The following is a 19,466-nucleotide window of genomic DNA, read 5'->3' on the forward strand; positions in this document are numbered from 1 at the left end:
AGAGCACTGTGAGGTTCAATGCTTCTGATGAAAAGGGACACTGAATTAGTGCTCGGAAATTCAGGGCCAAAGATGTGTGCCTTCAGCTCTCAGGGCACAAGAGTACACCCCACCGTTTTGGGCTAGCACAGTGCAGGTGATGGATGGGATGGATGGATGGATGGATGGACGGACGGACGGACGGCCGGCATAGGTTGTGTTAGGGAAAATTCTCAAGAATGTGCCAATTTCCCCTACCTTTTGAGACCCCTAGCAACTTTGCTGGATTTCCTGGATTTGATTTTTTTACCTTTGTGTTCTTTGGTTATGGAGTTTTAAAACAACTCCAGCGGCATCATCTTTTTCTGTGTGTCACACAGCACCTTCAGTGCAGTGGCACATGGGTGCCTTTCAGACTCCCCAAGGTTTAAATACCTTCTCTGGACTGACTACTGCCCCCCAGAGCATGTAAAGTTAAGTTGACTTTACTAGTCTCTTTAAATTTACTGACCCATCATACTCTATCTTCCTATAGAGCGCTGGAGGGGTAGCCTAGCTTCCCCTGAGTCAAAACACTCATGTAACAGTCACATGTTACCCTTTCCTACTTTAAATGGCTGGTGGCAGTGGTTTAGATCAGACTACCATGAATTTTCCCGACCGCAAACAACGCTAGCTAAAAATCGGGTCAGCCATGTTTTTTCGATATGGCGCCCAAGACCGATCGGTAAAAACAGACTCTGGTCATCTTTTTTTGTCATTTCTTTTTGGAAAAGTCCTTCTTGTGTTTGACTTTGTGCGCCAAACCAGGTTTGGTCCCTTTGTTCGATGCCCTTTGGCAGGCTTCAGTGCTGAAGCCCTCCTCTGGCGCCTGAGTCTCTGGGATGGATAGGATGTGAGGGAGGTGCCCGAAACTCCCAGTGCTTCGTCTCCTAGGAGACCTGAATGCACTCTGGTGTGATTGGCCGGCTGACTGTCCGGCAATGACACCCTGCTGTGTGAGTGACAGACAGGCTGGAATGAATGGGAGAAAACTGTTTAAAAGCAGGTCTCTGGGACTTGGAAGGCAGAGTTGACCACTGGAATGAAAGAACTGAAGACCAGCTGAAGGAAGATGACTGCTGCAACTCCTGGACCGTTGGTTTGGCCGGTGAAGCCCTGCTGCAGGTCCGAATTGCCTGAAACTCCCTCGACAGAGAAGCCCTTCAAGGACGACTTCTTCCCTTCAGCTGGTGGGAACAACCAGAGGTTACAGGATCCAGATCATGTAAGGATCCACATAAAGGAAGAGGTCAACAAGATGCTTGATCTCGGGGTAATAGAGCCCTCTACAAGTCCATGGTCTAGCCCAGTTGTGTTAGTACCAAAGGCAGGATCCAAAGAGTTGAGATTCTGTGTGGACTATAGAGCTCTAAATGCAGTCACTAAGACTGATGCCCAACCTTTGCCAAGGACAGATGAGCTGGTGGATAGACTTGGTTCAGCCAAGTACCTCAGCACATTTGATCTCACGTCAGGCTATTGGCAAATAGCCCTGATAGACCATGCCAAGGAGAAAACTGCATTCTCCACTCCAGCTGGCCTCTACCAATTCAAGGTAATGCCTTTTGGACTAAAGAATGCACCTGCTACATTTCAGAGGATGGTCAATCAAGTTCTGAATGGGATGGAGGAATTCTGCATGGCATACTTGGATGACATTGCAGTGTCCAGCCCTACATGGAAAGAACATATAGAACACCTAGGCTATGTTTTTTCAGGCTCTTGAGTAGGCCCATCTGACCATAAATGCAAGTAAATGTCAAATTGGTCAGAGTAAAGTGCTCTACTTTGGATTTGAGGTCTTGAGGAGGTGAAATCAGGCCATTGCCTAGCATGGTACAAGCTGTACAAAACTGGGCCACCCCTACTACTCAAACCCAGGTGAGAGCCTTCCTAGGCCTCAGTGGTTACTATAGGAACTTCATAGAGAAATATGGGACCATAGCATCTACCTTGAATGTGATCTCCTCCCCCAAATTACCTAAAAAGGTCAGGTGGAATGAGGAGTGGACTCAAGCCTTTGAAGGCCTTAAGAACGCCCTTTGTCAAGCTCCAGTTTTAAGAGCTCCTGACTATAACCAAACCTTCATTGTGCAAACAGATGCTTCCAATACAGGTATAGGTGCAGTTCTGAGTCAGCTGGATGAGAAAGGAAGGGAGCACCCCATTTGCTTCATCAGCAGGAAGCTGAAGGAACCTGAAACAAGGTGGGCAACCATTGAAAGAGAATGTTTTGCTAGTGTGTGGTCACTGAATAAATTTAGACCATACTTGTATGGATCTACTTTTGTGATTCAGACATATCACCAACCCTTGAGATGGTTGATGCAAATGAAAGGGGAAAACTGTAAACTACTGAGATGGCCAATCAGCCTGCAAAGGTTTGATTTCACCATTGAACACAGGTCAGGGTGTAATCACCAAAATGCTGATGGTCTCTCTAGGATGTTTGACCGACTGGAGTAAGGAGATTCATCCAGGAGTGGATTAAATACTCCTGTCCCTTAGTCTGGGGGGATGAGTGTTATGGAGAATTCTCATAAATGTGCTAATTTCCCTTACCTTTTGAGACCCACGGCCTCTTTGCTGGATTTCTAGGATTTTAATTTTTACCTGGAAAGAGTGTGAGCTTTTTCTCCCACTCTTTCGAGTATTTTGATGTGTGTTTTACTTTTGTGTTCTTTAGATACGGAGTTTTAAACAACTCCATAGGCATCTTCTTTTTCTTGTGCGTCACACAGCGCCCTCAGTGCAGTGGCATAGGGGTGTCTTTCAGACTTCCCAAGGTTTAAATACCTTCTCCCAGTGAATGCAAAGTTAAATTGACTTTGCTAGTCCTTTTAAATTGCTAGACCCAACACACACTGCTTTACAGCTGAGTGCTGGAGGGAATACCTAGTATTCCCTATGCCTAGCAAACTCATGTAGCCCTCAAAAGCTGCCCTTTCCTCTCAGAATGGCTGGTGGCAGTGGTATTACCATGATTTCCTGACCGCGACTCGTTTAAATGCTCTGGTAGGTAAAATCCAGCGTCAAGATGGCGTCTGTGCCCCCTCTGTAAAAATAGGTTCCGATTGACTTTTTCCGCCATTCCTTTGTCGAAAGGTCCTTCTAGTGTTTGTCTCTATGCGCCAGACCAGGTTTGGTCCCTTTGTTCGTTGGCCTTTGGCAGGCTTCAGTGCTGAAGCCCTCCTCTGGCGTCTGAGTGTCTGGGGTGGACAGGATGTGAGGAAGGTGCCCGAAACTCCTTGTGCTTAGTCTCCTAGGAGGCCTGAATGCACTATGGCGTGATTGGCTGGCTGAGATTGTCCAGCAAGGACAGCCACCCTGCTCGGTGAGTCACAGCTAGGCTGGAATTAATGGGAGAAAACTTTTTAAAAGCAGGTCTTTGGGACTTGGAAGGCAAAGTTGACCACTGGAACGAAAGAACCGAAGACGAGCTGAAGGAAGACGACTGCTGCAACTCCTGGACCATTGGTTTGCCAGCTGAAGCCATGCTGCGGGTCCGAATTGCCTAAAATTCCCTCGACAGAGAAGCCCGTCAAGGACAACTTCTTCCCTTGAGTTAGTGGGAACAATCAACTCGCAAGCCACCTGGAAACCATCTCCATACTGGTCGAATTTTCATCAGAGTGCTGTTGAAAACCGGATAGCCAGTGAGAAGGATACCAGTTTGTGGGCTTTAAGGCACTCACACTTTAATCCGACACTTAGCCAAGCTTGTGGCCTCTTCCCTGGGCAGTGCAGGAACCTCCCGACATCCTCCCTCTTGTCCCCATGACTGAGGCTCAGGAACAGGGAGATCCGCAGGAACTTCCAGGAACAATTGCCTCAGCTACAGCTTTTCTTCATCCATAATGTACTGTGCAAATTCGGTAGAGAAATCCTCTTTGCCACAGTGAAAGTTTGTGAAACTTTCCCGACTTTGGGGTCTTGTTCGCTCCTAAACCGACCTATAACTCTTTTTCATACAAACTACTTCCAAGAACATTGGCAAAGACTTAACCATTTACTACCAGAACTGTGCTATCCTATCCAAGACATTGAACCATTGACTTTGGCCCAGGCCTATTGAATTGAATTGTATCTTGTAGTGAACTGAAACTATTTTCCCTGCCTATGAAAGTAATTGTGTTTTGATTCTTATCACCTTTGTCTTTCTACCCCTTTTGGAAGTTATTGAAGTACCATTTTGCTCCCACTTCAGGGTAGCCTAACTTGCTCAGAAACGTATTGGTTTAGTATTGTAGTGTATTATAGTGTGATGAGCTGCTTATTACTAGTGGAATGTTTTCTAACTAAATGTGTAAATAAATGTATATTCTGTTACCAAGAAACCTTGAGTAAGTGTTTGTTTGAACTACTGTGATTGCAAGTCCTTTGTGTAACATCTTGTACTGCTCACATCCCTGTTGAGATAAGCCTGGCTGCTCAGCCACTGCTACCACATAACTATTTAGTACAGGCCTGTACCAAAGGTGAGATTCTGCTTACACCCGTAGTCTTAATTGTGTGTAGTGTTCCCAAAGGGTACTGCATGTAATTCTGCCTAACACTCTCTTAACTCTGTCACTTTGTCGTGAATGTGTATACATGTAGACTAGATCCCTCGGCACCGAGGTAGTACGTTCTGGTAACAGATTGCACCTTTCATGGCTTGCTGCTTTAAGGTCTAACGTTGATGCATGTTATTCTCTTTCTCTAAAGCTTTGGCGCATTATGTTGCATTGTCTTTCATATTCTAGTGGATCAGAAATAATCCGCTATAGTAGTACTATTTTGTTGGTTTCATGTACAGGTTAGTAACAAAGACCCCTCCCCCCATTCATGAACTAATTCTGTGTGTTGAGAAAATGATTATCGTGCTGATCTATACAATACACAATTTAATTCAGTCATGTATTGTATTAAGGTTCTCCAAAAACCTTGTTAATTCAGCATGTGTACCGTGCCACACGTCAAAAATATCATCTATGTAGCAGTTATAGAATATGAGTTGTGCTTGCACATTATCAGTTGTCAAAATCATTTGTTGTTCAAAGTGATACATAAACACATTGGCATAACAAGGGGCCACACTGGCCCCCATGGACATCCCTGTGATCTGTAAATAGAAGTTGTCTCTGAATCTAAAGACGTTGTTTTTCAAAACTAGTTTTAAGAATGTGAGCAGAAAGATCTTATCTGCCGCAATGTCACCCTGTTGCAACAAAAACCACTCCATGGCACTCACGCCTTCGTCATGTGGGATGGATGTTTAAAGGCTGGTAACGTCACGCGTAAATAGAAGAGCATTAGAAGCTTTCAGAGACAGAAGACTGAGTTCCTGTATCTTTCCATGAAAGTCAGAGCAGCCATTATTAATGTAACTGCCACGATGGCCTCCCTGGTGGATTAATAAGTAATTTGTGAATTTTTTGGCAAAATATTAAATCCAGCATCAGTGGCTACCGATTGGTCAAAAATATCTTAGTCTTTCTAGAAATAAAGCCCTCATGTTCTGCTTTGTGTCTGCACCGCAGGAGTTGGGTCAAAATCTAACCTTATTTAGGTATTTTCATCTGAGAGTTGTCTTTCACATTCTCTGATGTAGTCATTAGTGTTTGGAATCACCAGGGCACCCCCTTTATCAGCTGGTTTGAATATTATACCTGGGCCAATCGCTAGTTGTTTCAAGACATTTTTTCGGTTCATACTTAAGTTGCCTGTTGTGTTCGGTCTGAAATTAATGGTCTTCATATCTTCAATAACTGCTTGTTCAAAATCCTCCTTTGCTTTGATGGATCAAACATGCTTTTTGGCTTCAATTATAAAAATTCCAGATTCTCGTCATCCAGATCTACATGCAATTCAGTGGCGGCAAAGAATATTTTCTGCCTTATTTTTCTCACAAATCGATGGAAATGAATCGGTTCTTGCAATAAAGACGAGTCATAATTGGGTACAAATGATTGGCCTCACGTCAAGGTCTCGCGTTGGGAATCAGTGAGTGTAGGTTTGGATAAATTCACTTTCATCTCTTGCATGACGGTTGTTTGTGTGTGGGTAGTTTTCTACCTCCCTCATCTAATAGGGGGTGTCTTGCTATAAAAGATGTTGATGGAGCCTGTGATTCTGTCACTGCTGCAGCTGTAGCTGTTAAGCCATCTGAACCCCTGTGTTTGGTCCAGTGATAGCATTTTTCTGGGTTGGTTTGTTAGCAGCTGGAACTATATCAGAGTTGCTGTTGCTTGATGGGGCCCCGCTTTTAGAGCAGTTTTGTTGTGGTTTTGTGTATATGGTCAGGAGTGTCGTCTGGTGGGGGTGGGGGGTATCTTTGTACTGTGAGTGGCAGAGGCAATAGTTCCGGGCTGCAGTGCAGCTTTTGTGATTTGATTGGAGTGGTGCCTCTGAGTGGTCTTTGATTAATGTGTGGCATGAAAGAAAAGGCCTTTAAGTATATCAAAGTCCCTAAGAAGGGTTGGGGTGCACCTGTAATTCCCACTACACAATATTCCAGGCCAATAGAAGAGCAAATTCCCTGCTCGTAGCCTTTTCTTCATGCACGTCCCCTCCTGAGTGGATGAGCAGGAAGCGCTTCCCATCTTTAGCCAGACCAGAAAAAGTGAACGGGTGGGCAGTGATGTGGGCCTCACCGCATTCACCACGAATGACGTTTGAGCTTTGTCTATTGCACCCTAACCAGCCAACTAGCAGCAGTGAATCTGCAACAACTAGTCAAAAGAGCAACCCACTCGGCAGGGCACACACTTGACGCAAACTTCGTGAACAAACTACTACTCACCACGGCACCCCCAATTCAAATACCTGGAGTGACCATCTCATCATCCCCTTCGTAATCAAAATGCCCACCCCAACAAACAGTCACCTGGACAAAACACCATGAAAAGAAATTGGAGAACCATCAAAAACTCCAACTTAATTGACCTCCTGGAGTTTAGCAAGCCACACCAAACATTCATGGAAGAAAATGACCTGGACATAAAAGTAGCTCTGCTGCATTCCTGGATTATAACTAGTATAGACAACATCGCCAAAGAAAAACCCTTCACTCCTTCTCACAAACGAACAATGGCAAAATGGTTCAAGGAAAAACTGAAGACTAGAACTTGATTGGAGAAAACAAAACAGCGATGCGAAAAAACTGCAATTCCTACAACACAGCCGGGCATACAAAAAGGTAATACAAAAAGCAAAGAGGAAACACTACGACAACCAAATCTTCGAAGCACCAAACACCCAAAAAGAACTCTTCAAAATCATAAATGAAATCAAAAACCCTCTGGGATGTAACACACAAACTCTGTCTACGAAACTATGCAATGAGCTTGCTGACCACTTCAAAAACAAAATCACCAGCAGCTAACAAACCATACAAAGTAGACTACCTGATCTGACCACGATCCCCCCCTACACCCAGGAGGAACATCCAAACAAACTACGAGGCTTTCCAGAAATATCAGTGGAGACATTCGTCAAACTGGTGAATGAAAGCAATAACTCAGGTTCTCCCGAAGACCCATGCCCACCAGATATATACAAATCGATTCTTAAACAAGAAACGCCCCTGGAATATCACAGGATTGTCCTCAACCTTTCCATCGCAACTGGGAAAGAGCCACAAGCCTTCAAAACTGCATACATCAGGCCACTACTCAAAGATACAGCGGGAAGCGTAGAGGACCTCTCCAACTACAGGCCCATCTCCAACATCCCGTAAACAGCCAAACTGCTCGAAACTTACATATACAAAACAAGCCAAGACTTCATATAAGAGCACGGCCTACTAGACCAAGCACAAGTTGGCTTCAGACCAATGAGAGGAACGGAACCAGCTCTACTCTCAATATGGGACGATCTAAAAATGAATGCATACTCAGACAACAGCACTGCCTTGATACTCCTAGACCTTTCAGCAGCATTCGACACAGTTAACCATGACACCCTCATAACGAGATTAGAAGGACTGGGAATAACAGACACCACCTTACTATGGATCAAATCTTTCCTAACAAACAGAACGGAAACTGTTTGGATGAAACCCTTAAAATCTAGCCCGGGACATTTGACCTGTGGGGTACCACAAGGATCCTCCTCCTCCCCGCTACTGTTCAACATCTACCTGTATCTACTCATCAGAATCATCAAAAGCCATGGCCTCACCTGCTACAACTACGCCGACGATACACAAATAATCTTCAAAATACAACCCAGAAATAAAGACAACGCTTGAAAATTGCCTCCATAACGTATTCCTCTGGATCAACTCCAACTGCCTCAAAATCAACACAGGCAAAACAGAAATAATGATTGTCACAAAAAATGGAGGAGAAAACCACTTCATCCCTTGGCCAAGGAAACTCGGGACAACCCCAGCACCCTCGCTGATTGTAAAAAACCTGGGGGTCCTGATGGACAATAATCTCACTCTAGAGCCACAAGAAAACGCCCTTCTCAAGAAAAGCTTCTTCCTCCTGCGAGCGGCAAAGAGGATCCTTCCATTCCTATTGTTCGCCAACAAAACAACCACCATCATCGCTCTAGTCATGTCCCGAGTAGACTACGCCAACAGCCTATACTTAGGCATGCTGGAATGACTTTGAAAAAAACTAAAACGCATCCAAAACGTGGCAGCCAGACTGCTTCTGAAATTACCCCGAAGAGAACACACCACACCAGCGCTGAAAACACTACACTGGCTACTAATAAAACAGCGAATAAAATTGAAAACAATGTGCATCACGCACAGAGCGGTACACAACGAAGGCGCTGAGTTCCTGAGAGACAAACTGAGTCTACATCAACCAACAAGAACGCTCAGATCAAGTATTGACATCCGCCTGGAACCAAAACCCTACTACAAAAGAAAACTTGGAGGATCATCCTTCTCGCACATAGCCCTGAAAACCTGGAACGACCTCCCAAAGTACATACGTAACACAAGAAACCACCTACTATTCAGGAAACTACTGAAAACATGGCTCTTCGCATTGTAACTAGAAAGACCAGCCACCGGGGCACGCACACAACTAAAACATCTAGGAACGTAGAGAGAGACCCAGATCCACACCAAGCCATCGATGGGGGAAATCCCCTAGGAAAATATCCCACAACATACTAAATGACTAACCAGGAGACAGCCGCAATATGACCAAAGACTGCATACATAGCAAGACAAAGACAGAAACACTAGGACGAATCATCAAGAGGACCATGACCTTAAACTACAGCCATTCCCAACAAACCTAAGGAGAACAGACAGAGGGAAAGGAAGCACTACACCACGAGCCCCAATCCAGTGGGCGAGCAACAGAATGTTTCATCATTACACACTGTCCACCTACTACCAGTGGGAAGCACAATGCCCCATCACACAAATACTACAACTAAACAACATCCCCAAGGATGTTCACCCCACAGACACTAAGAACCAACGGAAAGACAGACATGACAGGAGGAAACGAACGACTGAACACACAGGCTCACCAAGACGGAAGCACTAGAACGCCACATCAACACCACTCCGACCCTGAACCATTTGAAACCTCAACTGACAAGTGTCACACTAGATAACAAGCGAATAGAGATATTAGCAACCCAGTCCCACACCCGAAGAAAGGTTCAGATGCACCTATCAATCCAAACAATACTCACTATGATACAGCGGGGTCAGCGCAGCACCAACAAAGCGAGTCGTCCCATGAGGAACCAACATCACCCAACCCACAGGGATACAATGCTAACGGAATCAGAAGTACCTGAATCAGGACACAGATCCCACTATCCCAACCCTCAATCCTCTGCATACTTAAACCACACAAAGCCACACCACCATCTCTCTCCCAGCAATCCGCACGCACTTTACCACACCGCATCAACAACACATAAACATCACCCACAGCCCTCGAGGCCTCGCCCGATCCGATACTAGCACCAAAGCCCAGCACTCGGTGTATACCAAGCTGAAGCTGCCAACAGCACACCACTTCTCCCACTCTCCTGCTCCCCTCCTCCCGACTAACCCACCCCGTCCTTCCTGTTTACAGATCCGCCAGAGCGCCTGGGGACCAATTCCATTGGTGACAGTGCGCTATATAAGTACCTTTAACATAACATAACATGGTTAAAATATTCCCTGTCGAAAGGTGAAAAAGAGCACACGTGCACTGGGCGTACTTCAGTTTGCACAGAATGCACCAAAGGAGTCGTTCGCTTCAGAATATGCTTGTCAGCAACAGGCAGGCAGCGGGCACAGCGCCGCAGCAGCGCACTATCAAATATTGCTAAATGTGGGATCTTTTGTTACGGACTTCTTTTCATCAAGGAGTCATGTGGGGGACAGGCGCCCCCGTTGCCCTCCCAGTGAGGCGCCCCTTCTAGTTCTTGGTCGCCAGGGGGCAGCAGAGGTCATGCATTGTGACTCCCATGTCCGTATGTTGGGTCCATGCGCCATCTTGCGGCCACTTCTGGAATAAGCAGCGCGCCAGTGCAATTCGGGTGGTACCGCCTGCTAATACACCGCCCACTGATGTGTTACCAAAGTCGGCCACATCACTGTCTAGCTTGTGTTCAAACCCAACGTTTTACTTCAATTGAAGGCAAATATATTTGATTTCAGTTTCTTTTAAAACCACACAACCGTGCACTATTAACAGAGACAGCCGTTTGCACATTGGTTCCTATAAACACTACGAGGAGAGTGGCATCGAATTGACATCACAATCCGCACAAATGTCTTTAAACTACACCAAATGCGCTCAGCTTTTCATTAGCCTCGCGAACTCGAATTGAGAAATGCTGCGGCCTTTATTCAATGTAGTTTTAGTCTGAAATCCGTGGAAGAGAAGAAAAGCAGAAGCCTCTCTCCAGGAGTGGCCAGGAGGCCTGTGTGCAGAGCTGCCCTCAGCAAGAAATGCATGCATCCAGGAGGCCTGTGTGCAGAGCTACCCTCAGCAAGAAATACATGCATCCAGGAGGCCTGTGTGCAGAGCTGCCCTCAGCAAGAAATACATGCATCCAGGAGGCCTGTGTGCAGAGCTGCCCTCAGCAAGAAATACATGCATCCAGGAGGCCTGTGTGCAGAGCTACCCTCAGCAAGAAATACATGCATCCAGGAGGCCTGTGTGCAGAGCTGCCCTCAGCAAGAAATACATGCATCCAGGAGGCCTGTGTGCAGAGCTGCCCTCAGCAAGAAATACATGCATCCAGGAGGCCTGTGTGCAGAGCTGCCCTCAGCAAGAAATACATGCATCCAGGAGGCCTGTGTGCAGAGCTGCCCTCAGCAATAAATACATTAATCCATGGCTGTATGCCCTTGTGCGGAGATCTGGACCTATCTCCTGATACGTTTCAGCGTACATCCCAGCAGGACCTGGGCATGTCTATATGCCCATGTGAGCAGATATGGACTCTATGCCCAATACGTTTCAGCATATATCCCAGCAGGACCTGGGCATGTCTATATGCCCATGTGAGGACATCTGGACAGATCTACTGATATGTTTCAGTGCATATCCCAGCAGGACCTGGGCATGTCTATATGCCCATGTGAGCAGATCTGGACTCTATGCCCAATACGTTTCAGCATATATCCCAGCAGGACCTGGGCATGTCTATATGCCCATGTGAGGACATCTGGACAGATCTACTGATATGTTTCAGTGCATATCCCAGCAGGACCTGGGCATGTCTATATGCCCATGTGAGCAGATCTGGACTCTATGCCCAATACGTTTCAGCATATATCCCAGCAGGACCGGGGCATGTCTATATGCCCATGTGAGGACATCTGGACAGATCTACTGATATGTTTCAGTGCATATCCCAGCAGGACCTGGGCATGTCTATATTCCCATGTGAGGACATCTGGACAGATCTACTGATATATTTCAGTGCATATCCCAGCAGGACCTGGGCATGTCTATATGCCCATGTGAGCAGATCTGGACTCTATGCCCAATACGTTGCAGCATATATCCCAGCAGGACCTGGGCATGTCTATATGCCCATGTGAGGACATCTGGACAGATCTACTGATATGTTTCAGTGCATATCCCAGCAGGACCTGGGCATGTCTATATGCCCATGTGAGCAGATCTGGACTCTATGCCCAATACGTTTCAGCGTATAACCCAGCAGGACCTGGGCATGTCTATATGCCCTTGTGAGGAGATCAGGACACTATCCCCAATACATTTTAGCATATATCCCAGCAGGACCTGGGCATGTCTATATGCCCATGTGAGCAGATATGGACTATATGCCCAAAACATTTCAGCGTATATCCTAGCAGGACCTGGGCATGTCTATATGCCCATGTGAGCAGATATGGACTATATGCCGAATGTGTTTCAGCGTATATCCCAGCAGGACCTGGGCATGTCTATATGCCCATGTGAGCAGATATGGACACTATGCCCAATACGTTTCAGCGTACATCCCAGCAGGACCTGGGCATGACTATATGCCCATGTGAGGACCAATGTTCCCTCTAATTATTTGTCTGTACGTGCAGAAATAGCTGGCCTTTGTGCGCACATTATTTTTCATGTGCGCAACTGACTAAAGAGGTACACCACTTCATGAGCAAGCATAGTTGGTGAACTGTCATTCACACAGCGATTGTAAGGGAGTTTCTCCTTTCTGGCCACTGCAACTCTTTAAAAATCAGTGTAAAAGGTGTAATTTACATAGAATTTTCCAAAGATAGACTGAAAAAATATATTTGATATGTGATTATAAAGAGATCAACCAGTCTAAGACTCAGGGAACTGCGACAATAGCTAGCAAAAGTGCTCCTTCTGAGACAATGCAGAAAGTGTTTTATTCCACTGGAAATAAATATTGATCACAAAAAAATAAATATCACTCATAAGTGATGTGGCTGGCAACAAATGTAGACAGGATAGAATATTTGCAGATGGATAAATGGCAACTAAAAGGAACCTCCACCATAATGAAGTAATTTAAAGGCCAGCAGAACATAATTTGTGTAAGGATGAAAATTACATCAGAATAACTGCACTACAGAATATGATGAGGATTCCCGTGCCTGTGCTTACCATCCACATTTCATTGTCCTGCGAACAGAGCCGTGACAACACTTCCTCAAAACCAGTCTTGCAGCTAAGAGGAACACCATCACCCATAGTTATTCCCTAAAAAAAGGAACATTTGCCCAACACAAATTACAAACAAACATATAGGCGCCTACCCCCGTTTCTATCCACAAAGCCCCATTGATATTTTCCAAGTAGTAGACAGCAGAGCAGTGGCATAGGAAGGAATTATTACTGTCTGATTTCAAGGGGAATTTTAAGGGGAAAGAACATATTTTAATACGCATAAAGTATCACTATTGGCAAAGCAAATTACTTTTTTGCTCCCTGAAAAATCATTTCATTCCATGTAGGGAGTAAAATCTCATCAAAGCCCTGTTTGTGACCCTGACATAGCAAGTGAAATGACTGGGCACAAAATACAGCCTATAGTTTTGCCCACCCTTCCTCACCACAGATTAGACACATTTCTTACTTGGGTTTCTTATGCAGCCTGTTGAAGGAAAGCACATGCATTTGCCGTTTATGTTAATAGCAGCGCTCTCAGAGGTACAACAGTTAGAGGTCCATCTTCTGTAACTAGGGACCCCTCTTCTGCAATTCACTGATATCAGTTAAACAAGATGTATGGGGATGCTAAGGGCACTAAACACAGAACATGCAATCACATGGAAATGCCCTCCGCTAATGAGCATAGAAAGAAACAGAAGGTGCCATTTCCTCGACTTCTCCCAGAGTTTCCTATCCTTCAACAAACGCATTTCCTTCACGGTGCTGTCCTGCTGGAACATCGGACTTGGTTTTTGAAAGTTGCTGATTTGCTATCCACTGCCAAGGAGTGTTCTCCTGTGCCCTTTCCCAATACCCTTCCACGGCTCCTGTGCTAGATTCCAATACTAGTTGACCGGGCTCTGTAAAAAGTGAGGGATTGCAGCACTGGGATATTTGCATACCCACAATACTTTGCAGGCAAAACATATTTTAAGCTTCACTGTGATTGTGTGGGCAGTTTCAGAAAATGACATGAATCTGCATGTATTCAATTATTTGCAGTGCATACAAGAATGTTTGCAACATACCCCACCATAATATTATTTGGTAGGATTATACAAGTGCTCGGTGAAACCATGTTTCTTTACAGCACAGAGTTTTAGTTTAATTTGTCAAGGTTTGTGCCCAATGGAACTCTGAAAACTTGGAAAGGATGCAGATTGTGTGAAAAGCATTCATCGGTCTGAATATCCATTGCCCTAATACAATGTACAAGTAATTCCAGGCATATTCCTTGCCTATTACCCCTGTCAGGCCAAGTAAATGATATTGCAATGTCAATCTCCACTTACAGGGTAATGTTAGCAATGCTAAAGTAGAAGACACTGAGTTAGACATTTGATTTCTCAAAAACCTTAGAGGGCAACTTAATATTTGATTTTAATAATCAATTAACTTGCAAGGGTGCCGTTTCAAAGCGTTTGTATGGCATATGTACCAAGAATAGGAAGCATGGGGTGATGTTACACATTCAATTAGTCTGCTTACTTACAGTACATATCAGATGTTTGAGCTCACAATTTGGTTATATAGTGTGGATGGCGGTTTTGGTTAGGCACCATGAGTAATACACATTCTGGAGCATGAATGTTATTCATATTACAACAAACATAATAAAAGTGGATGTAGGTACAAATAGGCACAAACCTGCGAACCTTTCCCAGAGCCAACATAGGCAGAGTCAAGGGTGTCCTGTAATATCTAAATGTGGACTGAGGCAGAAGTTAGAGACATAAGGTACAAGTATGGTAGAGTCAGGTATAGAGGTCATTGGTGGGGAGGGAAGGTTATTTGATTGATGTATGTGGACATAGCGGAGTTATATCTTCTGTTCATGGAGCCACTTGTTCATATTTCATTTAACCTCTTGTTCTGTTTAGGAGTTTTAGGTTTTTAAGGTCACACTTTCATTGCAGTGTAATGTAAATAGACTACACCAGAATATCAAGAATACTTTAATTTAGTTTAATTTGGAGAGAAAGCAAATGCCAGTTAACAGCTGTGGCTTGAGCCTTATTCATTCTTGAGAAAATGGGAATTGTCTGTGTGCGCTGCTCAAATTCTTCTGAGCGGCAATCAGAAGGGAGCTGGGCAAGCGCACATGTGCACAGCTTAGAGGGAACATTGTTCTGGACTCTATGCCCAATACGTTTCAGCGTATATCCCAGCAGGATCTGGGCATGTCTATATGCCCATGTGAGCAGATCTGGACTCTATGCCCAATACGTTTCAGTGTATATCCCAGCAGGACCTGGGCATGTCTATATGCCCATGTGAGGACATCTGGACCGATCTCCTGATACGTTTCAGCGTATATCCCAGCAGGATCTGGGCATGTCTATATGCACATGTCAGCAGATCTGGACTCTATGCCCAATACGTTTCAGCGTATATCCCAGCAGGACCTGGGCATGTCAATATGCCCATGTGAGCAGATATGGACTATATGCCCAATACGTTTCAGTGTATATCCCAGCAGGATCTGGGCATGTCTATATGCCCTTGTGAGCAGATCTGGACTCTATGACCAATACGTTTCAACATATATCCCAACAGGATCTGGGCATGTCTATATGCCCTTGTGAGCAGATCTGGACTCTATGCCCAATACGTTTCAGCGTATATCCCAGCGGGACCTGGGCATGTCTATATGCCCTTGTGGGGAGATCTGGACACTATGCCGAAAACATTTCAGCGTATATCCTAGCAGGACCTGGGCATGTCTATATGCCATGTGAGCAGATATGTACTATATGCCCAATACGTTTCAGCGTATATCCCAGCAGGACCTGGGCCTGTCTTTATGCCCATGTGAGGAGATCTGGACACTATGCCCAATACATTTCAGCCTATATCCTAGCAGGACCTGGGCATGTCTATATGCCCATGTGCGGACATCTGGACTCTATGCCCAATACGTTTCAGCTTATATCCCAGCAGGATCTGGGCATGTCTATATGCCCATGTGAGCAGATCTGGGCTCTATGCCCAATACGTTTCAAGGTATGTCCCAGCAGGACCTGGACATGTCTATATGCCCATGTCAGCAGATCTGGACTCTATCCCCAATACGTTTCAGCATATATCCCGGCAGGACCTGGGCATGTCTATATGCCCATGTGAGCAGATATGGACTCTATGCCCAATACGTTTCAGCGTATATCCCAGCAGGATCTAGACATGGCGATATGCCCATGTGAGGACATCAGGACCGATCTCCTAATACGTTTCAGCGTATATCCCGGCAGGACCTGGGCATGTCTATATGCACATGTGAGCAGATCGGGACTCTATGACCAATACGTTTCAGCGTATATCCCAGCAGGATCTGGGCATGTCTATATGCCCATGTGAGCAGATCTGGACTCTATGCCCAATAAGTTTCAGCGTATATCCCGGCAGGACCTGGGCATGTCTATATGCCCATCTGAGCAGATCTGGACTCTATGCCCAATACGTTTCAGCGTATATCCCAGCATGACCTGGGCATGTCTATATGCCCTTGTGAGGAGATCTGGACACTATGCCCAATACGTTTCAGCGTATATCCCAGCAGGATCCGGACATGGCTATATGCCCATGTGAGGACATCTGGACCGATATCCTGATACGCTTCAGCGTATATCCCAGCAGGACCTGGGCATGTCTATATGCCCACGTGAGCAGATATGGACTCTATGCCCAATACGTTTCAGCGCATATCCCAGCAGGACCTGGGCATGTCTATATGCCCATGTGAGCAGATCTGGACTCTATGCCCAATACGTTTCAGCGTATATCCCAGCAGGATCTGGGTATGTCTATATGCCCATGTGAGCAGATCTGGACTCTATGCCCAATACGTTTCAGCGTATATCCCAGCAGGACCTGGGCATGTCTATATGCCCATGTGAGCAGATATGGACTATATGCCCAATACGTTTCAGCGTATATCCCAGCAGGATCTGGGCATGCCTATATGCCCATGTGAGCAGATCTGAACTCTATGCCCAATACGTTTCAACGTATATCCCAGCAGAATCTGGGCATGTCTATATGCCCATGTGAGCAGATCTGGACTCTATGCCCAATACGTTACAGCGTATATCCCAGCAGGATCTGGGCATGTCTATATGCCCATGTGAGCAGATCTGGACTATATGCCCAATACGTTTCCGCGTATATACCAGCAGGACCAGGTCATGTCTATAGGCCCATGTGATCAGATATGTACTATATGCCCAATACGTTTCCGTGTATATACCAGCAGGACCTGGGCATGTCTATATGCCCATGTGAGCAGATCTGGACTCTATGCCCAATATGTTTCAGCGTATATCCTAGCAGGATCTGACCAGGTCTACATGCCCATGTGAGCAGATCTGGACACTACACCCAATACGTTTCAGCGTATATCCCAGCAGGACCTGGGCATGTCTATATGTCCTTGTGAGGAGATCTGGACACTATGCCCAACACATTTCAGCGTATATCCTAGCAGGACCTGAGCATGTCTATATGCCCATCATAGCAGATCTGGACACTATGCCCAATACATTTCAGCGTATATCCTAGCAGGACCTGAGCATGTCTACATGCCCATGTGAGCAGATCTGGACTCTATGCCCAATACGTTTCAGCGCATATCCCTGCAGGATCTGGGCATGTCTATATGCCCATGTGAGCAGATCTGGGCTCTATGTTCAATACGTTTCAGCGTATATCCCAGCAGGACCTGGGCATGTCTATATGCCCATGTGAGGAGATCTGGACACTATGCCCAATACGTTTCAGCGTATATCCCAGCAGGACCTGGGCATGTCTGTATGTCCATGTGAGCAGATATGGACTATATGCCCAATACATTTCAGCGTATATCCCAGCAGGATCTGGGCATATCTATATGCCCACGCGAGGAGATGTGGACAATATGCCCAATACATTTCAGCGTATACCCAGCAGGATCTGGGCATGCCTATATGCCCATGTGAGCAGATATGGACTATATGCCCAATACGTTTCAGCGTATATCCCAGCAGGACCTGGGCATGTCTATATGCCCATGTGAGGAGATCTGGACTCTATGCCCAATACGTTTCAGCGCATATCCCTGCAGGACCTGGGCATGTCTATATGCCCATGTGAGCAGATCTGGGCTCTATGTCCAATACGTTTCAGCGTATATCCCAGCAGGACCTGGGCATGTCTATATGCCCATGTGAGGAGATCTGGACACTATGCCCAATACGTTTCAGCGTATATCCCAGCAGGACCTGGGCATGTCTGTATGCCCATGTGAGCAGATATGGACTATATGCCCAATACGTTTCAGCGTATACCCAGCAGGATCTGGGCATGTCTATATGCCCATGTGAGCAGATATGGACTATATGCCCAATACGTTTCCGCATATATACCAGCAGGGCCAGAGCATGTCTATATGCCCATGTGAGCAGATATGGACTATATGTGCAATACATTTCTGTGAATATACCAGCAGAACCTGGGCATGTCTACATGCCCATGTGAGCAGATCAGGACACTACACCCAATTCGTTTCAGCGTATATCCCAGCAGGACCTGGGCATGTCTATATGCCCATGTGAGCAGATCTGGACTCTATGCCCAATACGTTTCAGCGTATATCCCAGCAGGATCTGGGCATGTCTATATTCCCATGTGAGGACATCTGGACTGAACTCCTGATACGTTTCAGCATATATCCCGCAGGACCTGGGCATGTCTATATGCCCATGTGAGCAGATCTGGACTCTATGCCCAATACGTTTCAGCGTATATCCCAGCAGGATCTGGGCATGTCTATATGCCCATGTGAGGACATCTGGACTGAACTCCTGATACGTTTCAGCATATATCCCGCAGGACCTGGGCATGTCTATATGCCCATGTGAGCAGATCTGGACACTATGCCCAATACATTTCATCCCATGAGAGATGTTTCCGGTGTATGGTCACATGCACGTGTGAAGCATCAGTTCGAATGATATTAGAAACGTGGACATTTGAAGCCAGCGGAGTCCTCCTGTCACTCTGGGGGGCTCGGAGCTGCCGCATAGTGCCACAGCCTGGGAGGGCGGCAGAATCACCGGGGCCTCCTTGACCTTCTTACTGCACTGTATTCTTTGCTTTAATTGCGTCATGGAAAGATACAATTCTCTACCACACTAGAGAACCTTTGAGTGAAATTCTACCACATTGATGCAAATATCAGCGGCAACTCATTAATGACTCATATTTGCACAAAACAGTCGAAAAGGCAGACTCCGCCCCACCCTGTAAGTTTCCCTCCAGGGTACACCGTAGAGTTTAGCTTCCAGGCAGACCCTCAGTAAGTGA

The 19,466-nt window shown here is 45.8% G+C and overlaps 1 protein-coding gene across 1 annotated transcript in view; it reads right to left on the minus strand.

The window, feature by feature from the left end:
- The window catches only part of CLCN1 (chloride voltage-gated channel 1), a 1,282,884-nt gene that overhangs the window by 1,065,858 nt on the left and 197,560 nt on the right, over positions 1-19,466 (minus strand). The gene's annotated exons all lie outside the window — the stretch shown is intronic.

Source organism: Ambystoma mexicanum, chromosome 3p (assembly GCF_040938575.1).
Source record: "Ambystoma mexicanum isolate Mex_15411 chromosome 3p, UKY_AmexF1_1, whole genome shotgun sequence".
Classification (NCBI taxonomy): Eukaryota; Metazoa; Chordata; class Amphibia; order Caudata; family Ambystomatidae; genus Ambystoma; species Ambystoma mexicanum.